Raw genomic sequence first — 18776 nt, 5'->3', positions numbered from 1 at the left:
GCGCGGTGGGGCTCATGCCTGTAACCCTAGCACTCTGGGAGGCCGAGGCGGGAGAATTGCTTGAGCTCAGGAGTTCGAGACCAGCCTGAGCAAGAGTGAGACTCCATCTCTACTAAAAATAGAAAAATTGGTTGGCCCTTTGGCACACATCTGTACTCCCAGCTGCTCAGGAGGCTGAGGCAGGAGGATGGCTTGAGCCCAGGAGTTTGAGGTTGCCATGAGTTATGATGATACCACTGTACTCTACCCAGGGTAACCAAGCAAGACTCTGTCTCCAAAAACAAAATAAAATAAAATAAAATAAGAATTGAAAATCCAGGATGGTTGTGCAGATGGAGCAAATGAGAGGGAAACTGGTTTCTATATCCTTGGTGCGACTAGAATCTGTCATATAGTTAACTGATTTGAAGAAGAAAGATGGGTTTGCTAGAATACTTGCAAATGTGTAACTCCTAAGAAATCTGAACATCTGACAAGAGTCAGATAGCGAAGAGGGCTACACAGTCCAGTCCAGTCATCTAGAATAAATTAGGTTGTGCGCGGTGGCTCACACCTGCAATCCTAGCACTCTGGGAGGCCAAGGCAGGCGGATTGCTCAAGGTCAGGAGTTCAAAACCAGCCTGAGCAAGAGCGAGACCCCGTCTCTACTAAAAATAGAAAGAAATTAATTGGCCAACTAAAAATATATAGAAAAAATTAGCCGGGCATAGTGGCGTATGCCTGTAGTCCCAGCTACTTGGGAAGCCGAGGCAGGAGGATCGCTTGAGCACAGGAGTTTGAGGTTGCTGTGAGCTAGGCTGACGCCACGCACTCTGGCCCAGGCAACAGAGTGAGACTCTGTCTCAAAAAAAAAAAAAAAAGAATAAATTAGCAGCAATAAGTTGAAAACAAAGCATCTTTCCTCAACTCCCTAACTCACCCATTCATTAATCATGTATTGCCTACCATCATGTTAGGCAGGGTCCAGCCAGGAGAGAGCAACCAGCAATAATTTCTAGAGGAAAATTTTGATGGAAAGGAATGTCAACTGGCAAAAGAGATCAACTGCTAAGAAAGGTAGAGAGATCTCTGAAGAATATTGGAATAACAGATACAGGGAGCAGCCACTATCTTTAAGGCTGAGAAGCGTACTCAAGGAAGGAACAAATCTGCAAGAGGATGTCTTCTCAAGGCTGAGATTCAGACTGCACTGGAGCAGACGTGCCGTGGCTCACTGGATGGTGAAGAATTTCACTGGGGTGTTCCACTGGAATGCTGGTGGGACTCTCTGGAAGCAGCTGGCTGGGGTGCTAGCAAAACTCGCCAGGGGCTGTGCACCACCAGGTCTCCCACAGGAAGCTGCCCAGTGGCCCCCGGGCTATAGGAGCAAGAAGGAAAAGGCACAAGAACCCAAAAGAAAAGCCCCTTCCTCCAGCACCCTCTACTGACAAACCTGACTTTACACCAGCTGAGATAGAAGACAAATTTTCAGGGTCCAGCTCCAGCATCATAAAACAAAGCAAAGAGTGGATTTGGGGCAGAAAGACAATAAATTTCAAAGACTAGAACTTTTGTCGTCCTTTCTCTTAAAAAGATTATTATAGTAGAGGAGAAAGTTCCTAGATGAAAGTGTTACATTTTTCTGGCTTTATTCCCTTTAAAAAATATGCTACTATCTTTCCAAGCCCTCTGTGCATCTCAGAAGAGCATGTATGTGCCAGGTACTGTCTTCCCATACTGTTAAATCAGTCCTCAATTTAAAACAACCCACATCAAGGTAATATATTAAAATATACACAGAAGAAGATCACTTTGAGGCCAGACTGTTAAGAGCTGGAATCCTGGCTCCTCCATATCCTGACTCTGTAAGCTTGGGCAAATTACTTCATCTGTCTGTGCCTCCATTTCCTTCGCTGCAAAATAAGGATACAAACAGTATCAGCCTCACGGAGCAGTTGGGAAGATTAAATGAGAGGGAGGCGTGTGTTTTGAACATAATTTCTTGCAGAAGGATTAAATAAACCTTTGCTATTATTTTTATAAGAAATATAATTATACATAGTATATAATAAGATATGACTAAAAATGATCTTTTAGATTCTCCATTTAGGTTCCCAGGGATCATTTTCATGAATCCATATTTGGAGACATCTCGCTGCACAGCCATCCCTATGGAAAAGATGAGAATCTTAGCTGACTCGACTTAATAAGGCCCTGATTATGGTTATTTCCCTATTGTGGTTTCAACTGGTCACTTCACACCGGGGCTATGGCATCTCATTCTAGATGCTGCATATTAAATAAAGTTTTACAAATTAAAAAAAAAAAAAGTTATGTGGAGGATAACAGATGAATAGCAGAAGGCCAGAAAACCATATGAAAAGAAAAGCTAGAGAAACTAGATTTGTTGAGACAAGATCTAAAAGGAGATACCACAAAGGCTCACACAGAGAAATGTTAAATTGCAACTGTAACGGCTGCTTACAAAGAAGTATCCGGTGTTCTCAGACCACAGCAGGGGCTTTAACTTAAGCAAGAGCTTCCCTGAAGAAGTGAGCTGGTATCTAAAGGAACAGTAAGCGTTGGCTGGGTGAAGGGATGTGGCAAGGTTTGCAAAGAACATTCCAGATAGAGGCAGCCACATGTGCCAAGGCCCTGTGGCAGGAGGGAGCACAATGCCAGGGAGGCCCAAGTGTGAAAAGCAAGGGGTAGCAGGGCATGGTGTGAAGGGAGGCCAGCCAGGGAGGCGGAGGCCAGCCAGGGAGGCAGAGGCCAGTGGTAGAAGAGGGAAGGCGGCTGGACTCCATTCCCCAGCATCTGCAGATACACAAGTGGAGGCTGTATACACATCATCATTCCCTCTTCCCACTCCGATGAATTCTAACACTCCTCTAGACCCTCTGCCAAAGGACACAAATCATCAGTATCGGCATGCGTGTTTCTGGCCTGGGTTCATATCTGAGGCTCTGCGAAATGTATTCCAGACTGGAAACTCTGGAAGCCGAAGTCCTATTTGCTAAATATTTAGATCTTTCACTGCTGCATTTATTCATTCCATCCAGCAGGTGGAGTACAGCCAAATGCTTTTTGGTTCCCACCAAATTCCCTTGTACCCAAAAGGAAAAAAGCAAGGTTTGCTAGCACAGCCAAGGGAGAGGGTTAGAACAGGGAAGCGCGATTATGTCCCGGATTTGAGCCGCATTCATACTGAAAACATGAAGTGAACAGCTTCTGACTGCTGTGCTCCCAGAGATTCTGAAGTCCGTGTTTCCTTCCAAGTTTGGGTAGCTATGCTATTAGTCAGTCCAAAAACAAATGAAGCAACTTAACAGGAATCATACAACCCAAAACTACATTCTTCACAAGATCAAAAAACAGAAGACAACTTGGCAGCTCTTCAGAGATGGTGCCAATTTCAGGGTCTGGGGAGGAATCTGCTAGCTGGAGCAGGTGTCTGGATCTGGGTATGAAGATAGATAACATAAACATGTTTCTGTGGCTCTAAAGAGGAACCGCCAACAGCCCACATTACCATTCAGAGACTAGCTCCTTAATGTCCTACAGTCAAATAGTGACCTCACGGAGAGAACAAAGAAGGCAAAGAGACAGAAGTGAAGAGAGATGGAATATTTCGGGTACTCCAGATTCTGTAAGAAACACTCTGAGTTGATCTCATCCCTTTTTTGTAAAAGACATGGAGATCTGCCTTCCTGACAACCAAAGAAGACAGTTCCCGAATCTCTGCTCTGGAGGACAGACTGTAATAGACACCAGAGAATCAAGAGGAAAAACAAAACTAAACAACAGGATGCTCCTGAGGGGTCCACAGTTTAGCTGGAGAATGTGGCATATAAGCAGATCGTTAGAAAGCAACATAAGAGAATGCCACAGGAAAAGTGGACAGGATGTTACAGGAACACAGGTGGGAGGGAGAATTCTTCCCAGGAGAGTTAGGGAAAGCTTCCGATAAGAGCAACGTCTGTGTCAGAAGAGGTGAACGGGTGCTGTGATTTGAATCCATGTGTTAAAGCTGGATCGCTAGGTGTTACGGTGTTGGGAGATGGGGCCTTTGGGAGGTGTTGGGTCAGTGGGATTAGCGGTCTTGTAACACAGGCCCAGAGAGCTGCCTTGCCCCTTCTACGATGTGAGGACACGGATGGAAGGTGCCATGCGTGTGCCAGAAACTGGACCCTCACCAGATATCGAATCTGCTAGTGCCTTGACCTTGGACTTCCCAGCCTCCAGAACTGTGAGGAATACATAAATTTCTGGTTTTCAGTGGAGGAGACACCTCAGAACTGCCCAACAAGGGAAGCTGGGGTCCTTTATCCACTGACTTCTGTCCTTCTCCGCGTGAGGGTTTCTATCAGAGGTCTGAATCCCAGCACTTCTGGGCTGCTTTGCCTCTGGCATGAGCAAGCTCCTGTAGCACCCAAGGGAACTGCCCATCAGGCCTGCAGGGGAGCTCAGAAGTGGCTGAAGGTATAAGGGCAGAGGATGACAGTGATGATGAAAATGAGGAGGAGGAGGATGATGACATAACTGCAGCAGGCAACCTTTACTGAATGCCTACCATGGGCCGGGCATGGTGCTAAGCACTTTGAGGAAATGCATGATCACAGTCCACCCTTACAACCCCTGGAAGGCGATTTTATAAATGGGGAAATCGAAGCACCAAGAGGTTGCGTGAGACGCCCAGTCGAACAGCTAGAAAGTGAAGACGCCCGTCCCTGGGTTCGTGCGTGCTGACTCCAGAGGCCAGACCTTGCACCGCTGCTCAGAGAGAACGGCAGCAACCTTGCAGGAAGGGATGAATCTGAGAATGATTTAGGACAGTCCTGCCCAAAAGGATTTTCTGTGACGATAGAAACATCGGTGCTGTCGAGTATGGTGGCCATTAGCCACAGGTGGCTAGTGAGCACTTAGGGATGTGACTACTGTGACTGAAGAATGGAAGTTTGAATTTTATTTAATTTTAATGTAAAAGGCAATGCATGGCTGCCATCCTGGATGGTGCAAATGCAGGAGGTGGGATATCCTCCCCCGAAGAGGGGAAAGATGCCTTAGAACTTTACCAACATGACGATGTTGTAATTCACTGTGCCATGCGCCACAGTTAGCTAGTTACCGAGAGTATTGAAAAATCTGAAATTAATGAATTTTAATTTTTGTATTTTATAAATTTATCAAACTAATGTGGATAGTTTAAAGGTCATGTAGGTTTATAACAAAAACCAGCAGTCCTTCTACCCACTGCGCCCCTAATTCCTGCTCTCCAGAGGCAAGCACTTTCATTTCCTGTAGACACTTCTGATAACTTTGTATTTCTAGACATCATGTTGATATTGCATTTCTTAACTTTTCTTCACTATTGAAAAGTGTCTATGGGTTTAACTCTATGGAAGATAAGAATCTAGCTTTTTGCCTTCTCTACCAGCCCGATATATACACAGACTCCACACCCCGTCCCAGTGCCACTTTCATCCTCCCCATGCAGTGACATCATTGGTTAGATCAACATTTAATATTTACTGTAACTAACAGGTACATAAAAGACAGGTGGATGATTGCATCTTTTTATTTTTATGGCTCAATCACAATTTCGTAAGCTTATTTATCAAAAGTTAAAACAGAAGACTTTTAAAAATAGCTAAAAAGGTAACACATGTCAGTGTTTAATGTCTCTGTAACTGTTGGTAAGGCTTACATCTAAATCTGATGCAGAATTCTTAATGGCACTGAAACAGTTCTTTCTTTAGCCACATTGCATCTTTTTTCTTATGTAAATGTCTGGTTTTCGTATCCTCCATGTTCAACTTATCACTAATGCAGCCCCAAACTTTCTGACACAATTCTAAAAAGCCTCTCAGCACAGTCAAGCACATTGTTTATCAACTTTGCATGGCAGTAACCCTCCTGGAGGTGTCCAGTCTCTTTCTCCAGTTCATGAGGCTGCTCCCGGGCCTCCTGTGGCTTCTCTCCTGTTTTAGACCTGCTGTTCTAGGATCCCATGGAATCCTCTTTCTTTAGTCCCCACCCATCCACCTACCTTTTACAATATCCTTCATTAGCTTTTTAGTAAATGGTACATGGAAAGTCCCTTTTGGAAAGGCCTTTGTGCTTGAAAAATGTCTTCATGCTAACCTCTTACTTGGATGACAGTCTAGCTGGGTATGAAATTTTTGACTGGAAATTATTCTCCCTCGAAAACATGGTAACATTGCTCTTTTGTCCCTTAAGATTACAATAATTGATGTGAAGAAGTGTGATGCCATTCTGATTCCTAATCAGTGGCACGGTACCTCTTTTTTTCCTCTCTGGAAATTTTCAGTGTCTTTTTTGCTTCCAGTGCTTGAAAGGTTTTAATAATGTGCCCAGTGTGGATCTTTTTAGTCATTGTGTTAGGTTTGTGGTGGATCCTTTCAATCTAGAAATGTATGTCCTTCGCTTCTAGAGAATTTTCTGGCAAAATTGTTTGGATAATTTTCTCCTTTCCACTCAGTTCTTTTCTTTTTCCTGGATATGTGATTAGTAGAAGCATGACTTCCTGATTTCACCCTTTAATGTTTTTATTTTTTTCTCTCCTATTTTCCATCATTTGGTCTTTTTGTCCTATTCTCTAGAAGATTTCTTCAATTTGTTGAAGATTAAGGAAGAATTAAAAGACATAATAATTAAATGAAATGCTTAGTCTTTGGAACCTAGCTTAGAAAAAAACAACCATTAAATAGAGTTTTGAAAAAAATTGGAGAAATCTGAATATAAACTGGGTATTAGGTGATATTAGGGAATTATTATGGATTTATTAGGGATGATATTAGGGAATTATTGTTAACTTGTGTGATGGTTAATTTTATGTGGCAACTTGGCTAGGCCACAGTTCCCAGACATTTGGTCAAACATTATTCTAGATGTTTCTGTGAGGTTATTTTCTAGAGGAAATGAATACTTAAATCATCAGGCTTTGAGTAAAGCAGATTATCCTCCATAATATGTGTAGGCCTCACCCAACCAGTTGAAGGCCTTAATAGAAAAAAGACTCATCTCCCCTGAGCGATAGAGAATGACACCAACAGACATCCTTCAGACTCAAACTACACTATCCACTCTTCCTTGAGTTTTCAGCCTGCCATTGTACCCTACACATTTTGGACTTGCCAGCCTCCAAAATTATGTGAGTCAATTTCTTAAAATAAATATTAAACTCTCTCTCTCTCTCTCTCTCTCTCTCACACACACACACACACACTTGTTCTGGTTCTCTGGAGTAGCCTAATACAATTTTTTAGGCAGTGGGTGTATGGGTGTTTATTATACTACTCTTTTTGCTTTTCTGTTTAAAAATTCCCGAAGTAGAAAGTCAAATCAAAGAAGAAAATGTAAAATCTGAGCAGTAAGTAGGAACTGGCAGTGTTGGAGTTTCATTAATCAAGTAGATGAGGCTTTTAAACCCCCTGGGAAGGGAGGGAGGGAGGCAGCAGGAGTAGGTCCTGAGCAGGAGGTAGGCGGGACTGTAAGCGAGACATCAGCTACCCAGGAGTTTCAGAGAGCTCTGCTGGAGTCCGTGAAGACATGGACAAGAAAAATAGTCCACTCACTGGCCTAGGGATATGTCTGTCCTCGGCCCTTGATCATGAGGAAGAAAGGTCTCTGGGCCACAAATCTATACTACCGGCCTGGTCTAGAAACCCCTAGCCTTAGAAATTAATATACGAAGATGGCCCCGGCTGGGCGCGGTGGCTCACGCCTGTAATCCTAGCACTCTGGGAGGCCGAGGCAGGTGGATTGCTCGAGGTCATGAATTCGAAACCAGCCTGAGCAAGAGCGAGACCCTGTCTCTACTATAAATAGAAAGAAATTAACTAGCCAACTAATATATATAGAAAAAATTAGCGGGGCATGGTGGCACATGCCTGTAGTCCCAGCTACTTGGGAGGCTGAGGCAGCAGGATCACTTGAGCACAGGAGTTCGAGGTTGCTGTGAGCTAGGCTGACGCCACGGCACTCACTCTAGCCTGGGCAACAGAGTGAGACTCTGTCTTAAAAAAAAAAAAAGAAGAAGAAGATGGCCCATAATATTCCTGGGACACCAGGTAGAAGCAAACAAAATCTCTCTGTAGCTTCAAACCTCCTAATCAGATGCATGATTTTTCCATGTTTACTGCCCCCCTGATCACTAGCTCATGCTCCAAGAATTCCTTACAAAACACTGAATGAGAGTCAGCAGACACAACGAATGGCACTTCTGAACACCCAGGAACTTTCAGATACTTAAACTATTAGATATTGGCTACATATAGACTATAAAATAAGTATCTTTAAAATGATCAAATATGTTTTTCAAAATGGACCTAAAATGTGAGAAATAAAAAGGCTATTACAAACACTAGGCAGATTTCATCAAGAAAGGAACCAAATAAAACTTCAAATAAAAAATAGAAATGTTGAAATTTAAAACCAAATGGATGGTCTACTTCCAGAAAAGGCAGAAGATTGAAGTGGTTTTGAAATATTCCCACAGATAACAATGAAAAAAAAAACAGGATTGAAAAAAAATTATTTTTAAGAACAGCTATTTAAAGACCCTGGAGAATATCCAAAAGCAGACAGTAGTGGGAGGAGCGTTTCATCTCAAAAACTGCCACAGGAAAGGGTGAGAATTTTGAGTTTATGTCTTCCTGGCCTGAGGGTGATGCCCAGCCCTCCCAGCTATAGCCGTGAAAAATAGCCACGGAAAACCACAGCCTTATGAGCTAAAGGTGCCAGAGATCAGAGTTCAAGGCTGAAAAAGTAGCTAGAAATCTACAGGAAAAGTACTGGCTGCAGAAAAACCACAGAAGGAGTATAAAACTCTGAGTATAAAACTCAGGGTTTTATACTCAGCCCACACTCAGCCCAAATCTCTGGCCAAAAGCTAAACTATGCATGTGTGGTAAAAACAAAACAAAACAAAAAAACCTTAAGGGACCTGGTGAAAAAGTAGGCAGAAATCTACTCTTGAATAACGGTTATGTGAATTTGCTGCCCTTATTTGTTTAACTGAGTGAATTTCCCAAGCATGCACAGGTCAGGTGGCAGGAAATTGAATCTTGCAGGCTTGAAATGTCAGAGGCAGAGCCCCTATCAGCCAATAGGTGGCAATGATGGAGAGGGAGGCCCCTACTAGCATGACAGTCACAAAGAGAGTGACTTCCATCTCTGTTGAAATCCTTGGCTAACCACCAAATCACACAGAAACAGGGGAAACTCCCAAAGGTCCAGGTGGAAAGAACAGCAGGGGGAAGCCATCAGAAAGAGATAATGGCCGCTGTGTACCACAGAGTGACAAAGTGTACAGGTGGAGACCAGATAAGTTAACTGCCTGCTAGAACAAAAGCCCGATAGTCCTCAGAAGAGTACAACAGAACCTGGAGTTGCCATAATGCATCATCTGTAAGGTCCGATTCTCAACCAGAAATTATTAGGCATGCAAAGAAACATTAAAATGTGTTTGATACTCGGAAGAAGAGGCAGCCAGTAGAAACTGATTCTGAGTGGCTCCAGATGTTGGATTTAGCAGATGAAATCTTTAAGGCAGTTATTATAAATATGTTCAAAGAACTAAAGGAAAATGTGGTATCATTTTGAATGAACATCTAGAAACTCTCAGTGGAGAGATGGAAACTAAAAAACATGCAAAACAACAAGAAAAGGAAATTCTAGAGCTCAGAAGTATAAAAACTGAAATTTTAAAAGTTCACTAGATGGGCTTAAATAAATATTGGGGATGGCAGAAGAACCAGGACACATGAAGATAAAGCAATAGAGATGCCAGATCCAAACAACAGAAAGAATAAAGGTTGAAGAAAAATAAGGAGAACTTCAGAGACCTGGGGGAACAATATCCAAATGTTCAATATACATATAATGGGAATTCCAGAGGAAGAGGACAGAGAGAGAAGGAGGTAGGAAAAAATATATGATGAAATAATTGCTGAAAATTTCCCAAAGGGGCATAAGGAAACTCTTAGGGGTGATATAAATGTTCTGCATTTCGAATGTGGTGGTGATTTCATGGGTGTAACACATTCATCAAAACTCATCTAATTATACAATGTAAATGGGTGTGCTTTACCAAACATAAATTGTATCTTAAGAAAGTTGTTTTAAGGCCGGGCTCGGTAGCTCACACCTGTAATCCTAGCACTCTGGGAGGCCGAGGCGGGTGGATTGCTCAAGGTCAGGAGTTCAAAACCAGCCTGAGCAAGAGCGAGACCCCATCTCTACTATAAAAAGAAAGAAATTAATTGGCCAACTAAAATATATATAGAAAAAATTAGCCGGGCATGGTGGCGCATGCCTGTAGTCTCAGCTACTCGGGAGGCTGAGACAGAAGGATTACTTGAGCCCAGGAGTCTGAGGTTGCTGTGATCTAGGCTGAGGCCACGGCACTCACTCTAGCCTGGGCAACAAAGCGAGACTCTGTCTCAAAAAAAAAGAAAGTTGTTTGAAAAAAGTAAATGATATCTGCCATAGAGGAAATAAGTGGAGTTGAAAAAAAGAAAGAAAGAAAGAAAGAAAATAGAAATATTTTAAAATTAAAAATAGAAAAATAAAGTAAATGATAAAATACACTTGTTTCCTCCATTAAAAAAAATCCCTAATGTATGGCTTAAATATTGGACATATCTGAAGAGAATATGGGTAAACAGAAAAACAGAGCTACAGAAATTAACCAGAATGTTACCTGGTGAGGAAAAAGAGAGGAGCAGAGGCACACAGGATAGAATGAGAGGCGCAATTGCAGTGTGGGAGAGGAGTGGAAATGTGGAGAGATGGTCCGTGAAGAGATTATCCCTGATAATTTCCCAGCTTTGATGACAGACAAGATTCCTAAGGTTCAGGAATCACACAGAGTCCTCTGCAGTATAAATAAAACCACGTCCGCATCTAGACACACAGTTGTGAGGATGAAGAATGCCACAGACCAGTGGTCCCCAACCTTTCCGGGACCAGGGACCAGTTTCACGGAAGATGATTTTTCCATGGAAGGGGGGTGGGGAGAGGCGCAGCTCAGGTGATGATTCAGCGACTGATGAGGAGCGGCTGTAGATACAGATGAAGCTCTGTTCACCCCCTCACCGCCCACCCGTTACGGTCCCTAACACCGTGGACCTGTACCGGAGACAGAGTGATTACCTATGAAGTGGCCCTTACAGTGGCAGCAGACTTTTCAACACAACAGTGGTGGACATAGGAGAGCAGAATCTGGTCTTCAAAGAGCTGACAGAAGATAACCATCAACACTCCCTGCCGGTCCGTCATGACCAACCACGGAGCCGTTTCTGAACTTCTGTTTTGAACCTTCTCATTACCTCTCCACTCCCAGTCCCTCAAAATATGTTCAGTCTCTCGGGCTATTAAGGGCTTTCATTTAAAGTAAACAGTGTTAATGTGTTCAGGGTGTTAATGACATAATGCTGTGGCCTGCCAGTGTTGACGTAAGTCATTTTTACGATAATGTTACTAAACTATGCACAAATATATAACACTAGGTATAAACCTCTTATGCTTATAGTTCTTATACAACTATTAAACCCAGACAAATGTATAAATATATGTATATATATTATACATATATAATTTATATAAATTATATAAATTAAAGACAAAATTATAGTACCAATAAAATCCAAAATATTTGACATAAATGTGACAGAACACACTTTCCATTTATCTGCTAATGGACACTTGCGTTGTTCCCACAGACAAAACACCAGATTCTTAGGAACTGGAATCATACCACGTAGTTGTATGTTCCCTGTTTTACTGGGGAGACTAGCACAGTGGCTCGGAATGCTAGGTCTGGAGTCAGACTGCCCGGGTTGAAATCCCACTGTGTGATTTGGGCCAGTGACTGAACCTCCTTAGTTTCTACCTGCTGCTCTGCAAAATGGCGAGCATGAGAAAGCCCACTCACGGGGCCGCTGTGAGATTAAATGCAACAACACAAGGCAAGCACTTAGCCCCGCGCCCAGCACACGCCGGGGACTTTACAAGTTATTATTATCATTGTTGTCATCTGTCCTTCTTGATGATAAACCTATTTTAGCGCCCTGTTACATTATTTTGCAAGGCTAGTCAATTTAATGAGACACCTCAAAACATAATATCCCAGAATTTCCATTCAAGGAAAAATCCTAATGAACTTAGAAGCCACAAAGCTGGCTGTGCTTTGTACCTTCACCTGCAATGAAAAAGCCACAGCCACCAGGCTTTGAGTTTGGAATGCCCCTGTTAGAGTGAGCCGGTGAGGACTTAGTTCTCACACTACGTCTTCTCTTCGGTCCACTCTACAATAGGACATCAGTGGCCTCCCCCTGGTCCCCACATGAGCATAAATTTCCACGCAAACCTGGGAACCAAGAGAGCATGGCCAGACTGAGTCACCAGGTAATCTCCCACGTGCTTCAGAATAGATTTACAGTCTTTTTGAAAGATCCTCCCTGAAACAGAAATACACACACTTCAGAACTCTGTGTGTCTGTGGACTCTAGTTTGAGAAATCCTGGTATTACATACACACACACACACACACACATACACCACACTTAGATTTAACAGCTTCCTAGAAATGAAGGGTTTTAAGGCAAAGGAATGACTCAGGGTGAGACTCTTAGGCTTGGTGGAAGCCTATGGCAGGGAGTGGGTAAAAAGGATGGTTTGTTACACTGTAGGGGCAAAAGAATACTTACAAACATTGTTTAAAAGCCCACTATATATTAGTCTACAAAGAGGGCAAGCCTAGCTGTGCAGAATAATAACCTTACAATTTTAGTCTTTATGGGATGGAAATTTATGATAAGAAAGGCTGGGCTGAACTGCTATCTTTACGACGCATGTCAAGGGAAATTTAATAGGCCAACTAGCAACTTTGGAGGAGAAACTTTGCACTACTTAAAAATACAACCACTTTGTAATGACTTTAGCCCCTACTGTATACAAGTGCAGCTATTTAAGAATAAATTCTAGCTATTGCTTAATTAAAGAAAAATCTATTAAGTTCTTGGTCACAAAGGTACATCCTGAAGGTAATCATAATCTATTCTCCAAATGTTTTATAGTTCAAATGGACCCTACTGCCAATTATTCTAAACGGGCAAGGAATTAGCTGAACGCTCTGCATCTGAGTATATTCAGACATAGCCTACAAATAAAAGAAGATCCCAAAGAATATGAAAGTTACTTCCCATTTGGGACTTTTGCCCCCATTCTCAAGCCCTCTCCTAATGGCCTGACAAACTCTGCGGTGAAATAAAGCAAACCTCAGATAAAGAGGATCATGTGAGATACTCATCGAAGACCACTTCCATAGCCGGGGATGGTGGCACATGCCTGTAGTCCTAGCCACTCGGGAGGCTGAGGCAGGAGGATCACTTGAGCCCAGGAGTTTGAGGTTGCTGTGAGCTAGGCTGACACCACGGCACTCTAGCCCGGGCAACAGAGTGAGACTCTGTTTCAAAAAAAAAAGACCACTTCCAGACCCAAGCAGACCTTCACACCACAACCTGAGCAAGTGCACCTTCCCCCTAACCAGACTGCGACCACCTTCCTCCTCCTCTCAAGACAGTGAGAACACTAATGAAGAAAAAGTTTGGTTAAATTCCTCAAATCCCTTAAGAACACTAAATGGGAAGAACAATGACTAGATTCAGACAAAACACCAGATTCTGAGAACTAGGAATCTGCCTTCCCCTCCCCCCAATTCAAAAGAATTGAAAGCAGGGACTCACACAAATACTTACATGCCAATGTGCATAGCAGCTTATCCACAACAGGCAAAAGGTGAAAACAACGCAAGTGTCCACCAACAGATGAGCGGATGAAGATTTGTGCCGTATACACATGACGGAATACCATGTAGCCATGGAAAGGAATGAAGCACTCACACATGCTACGCCATGGATGAACCCTGAAAACATCACACGAAGACAAATAAGCCAGACACAGAGGGACAAATACTGTGCGATGCCATTTATAAGAGATAGCCAGAACAGGCAAAGTCATAGAGACAGAAAGTCGATCAGAGGTTGCCGGGGGCCGAAGGGGATGGAGAGCTGTTGCACAGCTTCTGGCTGGGGTGATGAAAAAGGTTTGGAAACAGATGGGGACGGTTGCACAACAGTGTGAATGTAATTAATACCGCTGAATTGTACACTTCAAAATAAAGGGGGCAAGCTTTACATTATATGTTTTTTTTTACCACAATTATTTTCTTAATGATAGGCTCAAATCCATCCAAAAAGAATATTTTTATGTTTCAGTTCAGCAGTCCTAGAAAATAAGCGGACATGGTTTCAGTTCGAACTGTGGTACATCTGTATGTTAGAACAAAATGGAACAAACTATTGGTGCACACAACTTGGATTAATTGCAAGGACATTATGGTGAGTGAAAGAAGCTGGTCTCAAAAAGGTGACATACTATATGATTTCATTTATACGACATTCTCTAAAAGACAAAACCATAGGGGTAGAAACAGATCAGTGGTCTCCAGGGGGTTGGGGGTAGAGGGAAAATGTGCCTATAATGAAACAGCACAAGGGAGGTTTTGGGGTGGGCGATGGAACGTTCTGAACCCTGATCGTGCTAGTGGTTACATGAATCTATACAAATGTTAAAATTCATAGAAATATTCACCAAAAATTTTTAAAGTCAAAATGTTTTTTTTAAAAGTTGGATAGAAGGAGAAATAGAACTAATTGCTATCACTGTTCTTGTAACCTCTGATAACTGCTTCCTCTCTCAAGTCCCCCGAGGTCCCTCTCTTAAAATTGGTTTCTCTCTTAAAATCGTCCAAAGATCAGTCTGAAAAACACGTCTTGCAGAATTATAATGAAGGCTCATATTCCTATTCCTAAAAGGGCTTCTTTTCCCTGCACCTCATCCATCCCCAGAGAGTGACACCGTTTGTCTCTCCAGCCTTGATGTCTTTCCTGGACAAAACGGTTTTCACTTGGGAAAAAGAAATGTGACTGTGCCCCAGTGACAAGGCCCACGGATTCCTGGGAAATGTCCGAGCACACGTCTACCACGACACGGTAAGGGAGCACCCAGAGTCCTTCTTCTGAGGCACAACCTTGGCGAAATGTGTGTTCTTGAAGGGCACGTTTTGATAGCCCCTGAAAACCTTGTGTTTTCACAACTATGAGCACCTGGAAGCAGCCAGGCCCATGGGAGCCCAGATAGGCTCCCTCTAACTAACACACATACACACACACACACAAAAAAAAAAAACTGTGGAAGACTCTGGATCCAACCCAGTGGTCTGCAGGAGAAAAATGGTCAGAGAAAGCTCCCAGCTATCTCATGTTTCCGTGGTAATTCATGCTACACCGACAGCTCTGGCCTTTGGAAGCCTCTGGAAGCCCCTGGGACGTTATTTATGGCCCTGGGTGTGAGCGGGACAAACCTGGGAGAAAGCAGAGGTTGATTGCCCTGTTTTATCTCACCATGCGCTTCCTCGCCCCTCCTTGCGGGGCGGGGTGTCGCCCAGCCGGAGCGCATTTTACAAGCACGCCATTCATCAGGGCTCCTAATTAGAAAGCTGGAGAGCGTAACACTGGAGCTGGGGTTGCCGTCCTCCCGCACCTCATTAACCTCAATGCTGGTCCTCTGCGGAGGGCAGAAGGCTCGGGAATTACTGTGTAAGGATCTACCTCCATGCTCAAGCAGAGAAAGAAACAGCAACACCCCGCCTGAAACATAACCCCCCGCATGACCGCGAGAGTCACGCCAGATCACGAACAAAACAGGAAGGACGCGACGAGGAGAGGAAGAGCTACTTAGACTTTACTAAATTTAGGAATGTTCAAGCCTTTTCCCCAGAGGAATATAGAGGAGGGATAATAAGGAACCCATTTTTCATAGGCCTTTCTAGTAAAGGGGAAGATGTTTCCTCAACTTCTCTCTGAAGACGGCACGGTGAAGAATAAATAGCTAGGGATCCGAACCACACTGTGAACCAAAAGCTGCACCTTTTGTGCATGTTGAACACAGCCCAAGTATTCCTTTTCTTTTTTTACTCAACTACAAAACTAAACTGATGCTTTAAATACATAAATAAACCTTAGGGATACAGTTCAAACTGAAACCATGTCCGCTTATTTTCTAGGACTGCTGAACTGAAACATAAAAATATTCACCCAACCAAAGCCGTTATTTCTATTTTTTGACTCTGTCTCTGCTACCAGGAAAATGAGAAGAAGAAACTGGGCTGATATCAGAGCCAGAAGAAATCTAACTGAATCTCACTCCTGGTGAAAATGACTTGCAGGAGATGGTCTCAAGTGGCTTCACGCAGCAGGATCCACAACCCTGGGTTTTATATGAGTCTGTGACATTCTCACTGCCCCATAGAACCAGAATTCCTTCTTTTCTGGGTCTCCTATAAGAAGGCAGCTACGGAGCCCATTTTTTTTTCAATCAAAATAAGAAATCAAGAAGGCAAAAGATGGATTCTAACTCTTACCTATTTTCTTTGGCCTAGAACAAGTTACTAAGGCTATGACATTTCTACCCAGTCACTTAAATCCCTTCCAAAAGGTCCTCACAGGTTATTTCTGGAACAGAATGGAAGAGACGCTAAACATGGCAGACACAGCAGAGCCAGATATTTTATCTCACCGGGTTAGGAATTGACGGTGCCTCTGGACAAACCACCAGATAAGCAGGAACTCTAATGTATCCTGGAAATATTGACATCCTAGAAAAAACATGCTGAAAGCCAGTGATTTGCGAAACAGAGAGCATGTCTATAAAGCAAGGGCTATTTTCTCAGAGAGGAGGGCAGTAATATCGGCCTGACTCGTGATCCCCACCATCTTTTGCCATAATTTTGGTTGGCTTTTGCTCCTCTTCTTTCATGTAAGGGTATGTTTTGGGCCTCTCTGCTCTCCTTGGGTAGCAATAGCTGTTCTCATTTCTTCAAGGGGAGTCTATTCCCTAGTTACTCCCAGCCCGTGCCTGCAGATTCCTTTGGGAGCCCTGGGTCCGTGTGTTCCACACCCGCTGGGCATGGACGCGTGCATCAGCCGCAGAAAGCCATCTGCTTTCCTCCCTCAGCCCCGAATCTGACCCTCCTCCCGTATGTACTCATGAAAACCCTGAGCTCTGTAGCAAAAATGATTCCAGAATGGTTCCTTTGATCCTGTCTCAGCCTCAGGATGAAGAGATTTCCAGAAAGGAGGTCGAAGATGGCAATGTGTATAAATGTGTCTGCTCACCCCCGAGGCTAGGTAGACAGGTGCGGGGAGGGGAGGCTGGGGGTGATGGGGAGCTGCTTCCAGAAGACAGGAAGTGTTTCTTTGCAAGTTGGGGGGTGGTCAAACAATTCGTCATGGACTCCAAGAGCGTTCAGTATTCACGCTCACTATGATGGTTTATAAGACCTATCATTGTTTACAAGATAAAGCTAGGAAACACATGTAGAGTTTGCTTAAGTCTTCAGGATTTCGGGAGTTCTATAGCTTCCTTTCGCAAAGTCTCTATGTAGTTAAATACAACTTGAAATCTTCTAGAGAATGAGAGAACACTCTCCTAGAAGACATGAATGTTCGGCAGTCTTGGATTCTTCCCCCCTGAGTTTCTGCTCCCTTCTTTGAGGTTCTCAGCCGAGCCTGACCACTGCCTCTAGTAGAAGCACAGACAAAATTCCCTTTCTCTGTTTCCACTTACGACGTCTCAGACCAGCTGGCGGTTTCATAGAGAACATTATAAAACAAATAAGCAAACGGAAATAAAGAACAACTATCTCCTCAAATACAGTTTTAGGACTTGAAACCTAGACATAACTTAATCACCAACTTTTTTCCTTCCCTTGCAAGCCAAACTTTTTATTTGTTCATTTCCGCACAATTAAAATAGTCTTCGATGACGTCCTTGGCCTGAGATTCTTTGCCACTGTCCTTAGCTAATACACAGCAGCAACCAACCACTTTACCGGGTTTTCCCTCTGCCAGTTTTACAGAGGCCTACGCGTTCTAGTTCCTTGTCACTGACCTTCAGTAGGTTGACTTGGTGTTGAGCACAAAGGGTGTCCCGACAAATGACACACACAGGCTCGCCACAGTTGGATGCAAGCTCACAAAGACGAACTTGGTGCTGGTCTAAGGCTTTGCCAGGCTGTCGTGGAGGAGGGCAGCCTTCGGCGCCTCTTGTAAAGCAGCATTAATGTCCGTCACGCTTCCGGCAGCAGTGTCTTCCTCGGCCATGGCAGTGGGTTACCCGTGAAGCCAAAACCTGAATGCACCTGCGCCTGCCTCTCTGTGTGACTCGGAGGCAGCAGGAAAGGGACAGTCACCAACCTCCCTAACTTTCCTCCTACAAATGAAGACCCCAGGGTCCAGAGAGAGTAAATAAACGGCCCAAGGCCACAAAACTATTTTGTGGCAGAGGCTGAACCTGAACTTGGTGACTTGACAGCGCATCTTACATCCTTTTCAGTTTCCCAATCTACCACTCTTAAAAATGAGGCCCCGGCTGGGCACGGTGGCTCACGCCTGTAATCCTAGCCCTCTGGGAGGCAGAGGCGGGCGGATTGCTCGAGGTCAGGAGTTCGAAACCAGCCTGAGCAAGGGTGAGACCCCGTCTCTACTATAAATAGAAAGAAATTAATTGGCCAACTAATATATATAGAAAAAATTAGCTGAGCATGGTGGCGCATGCCTGTAGTCCCAGCTACTTGGGAGGCTGAGGCAGAAGGATTGCTTTGAGCCCAGGAGTTTGAGGTTGCTGTGATCTAGGCTGATGCCACGGCA

This window comes from Microcebus murinus, chromosome 21 (genome assembly GCF_040939455.1).
Source record: "Microcebus murinus isolate Inina chromosome 21, M.murinus_Inina_mat1.0, whole genome shotgun sequence".
NCBI classification, from domain to species: Eukaryota; Metazoa; Chordata; class Mammalia; order Primates; family Cheirogaleidae; genus Microcebus; species Microcebus murinus.
The sequence above is the reverse complement of the archived record's forward strand: the minus strand, read 5'-3'. Positions refer to the sequence as shown.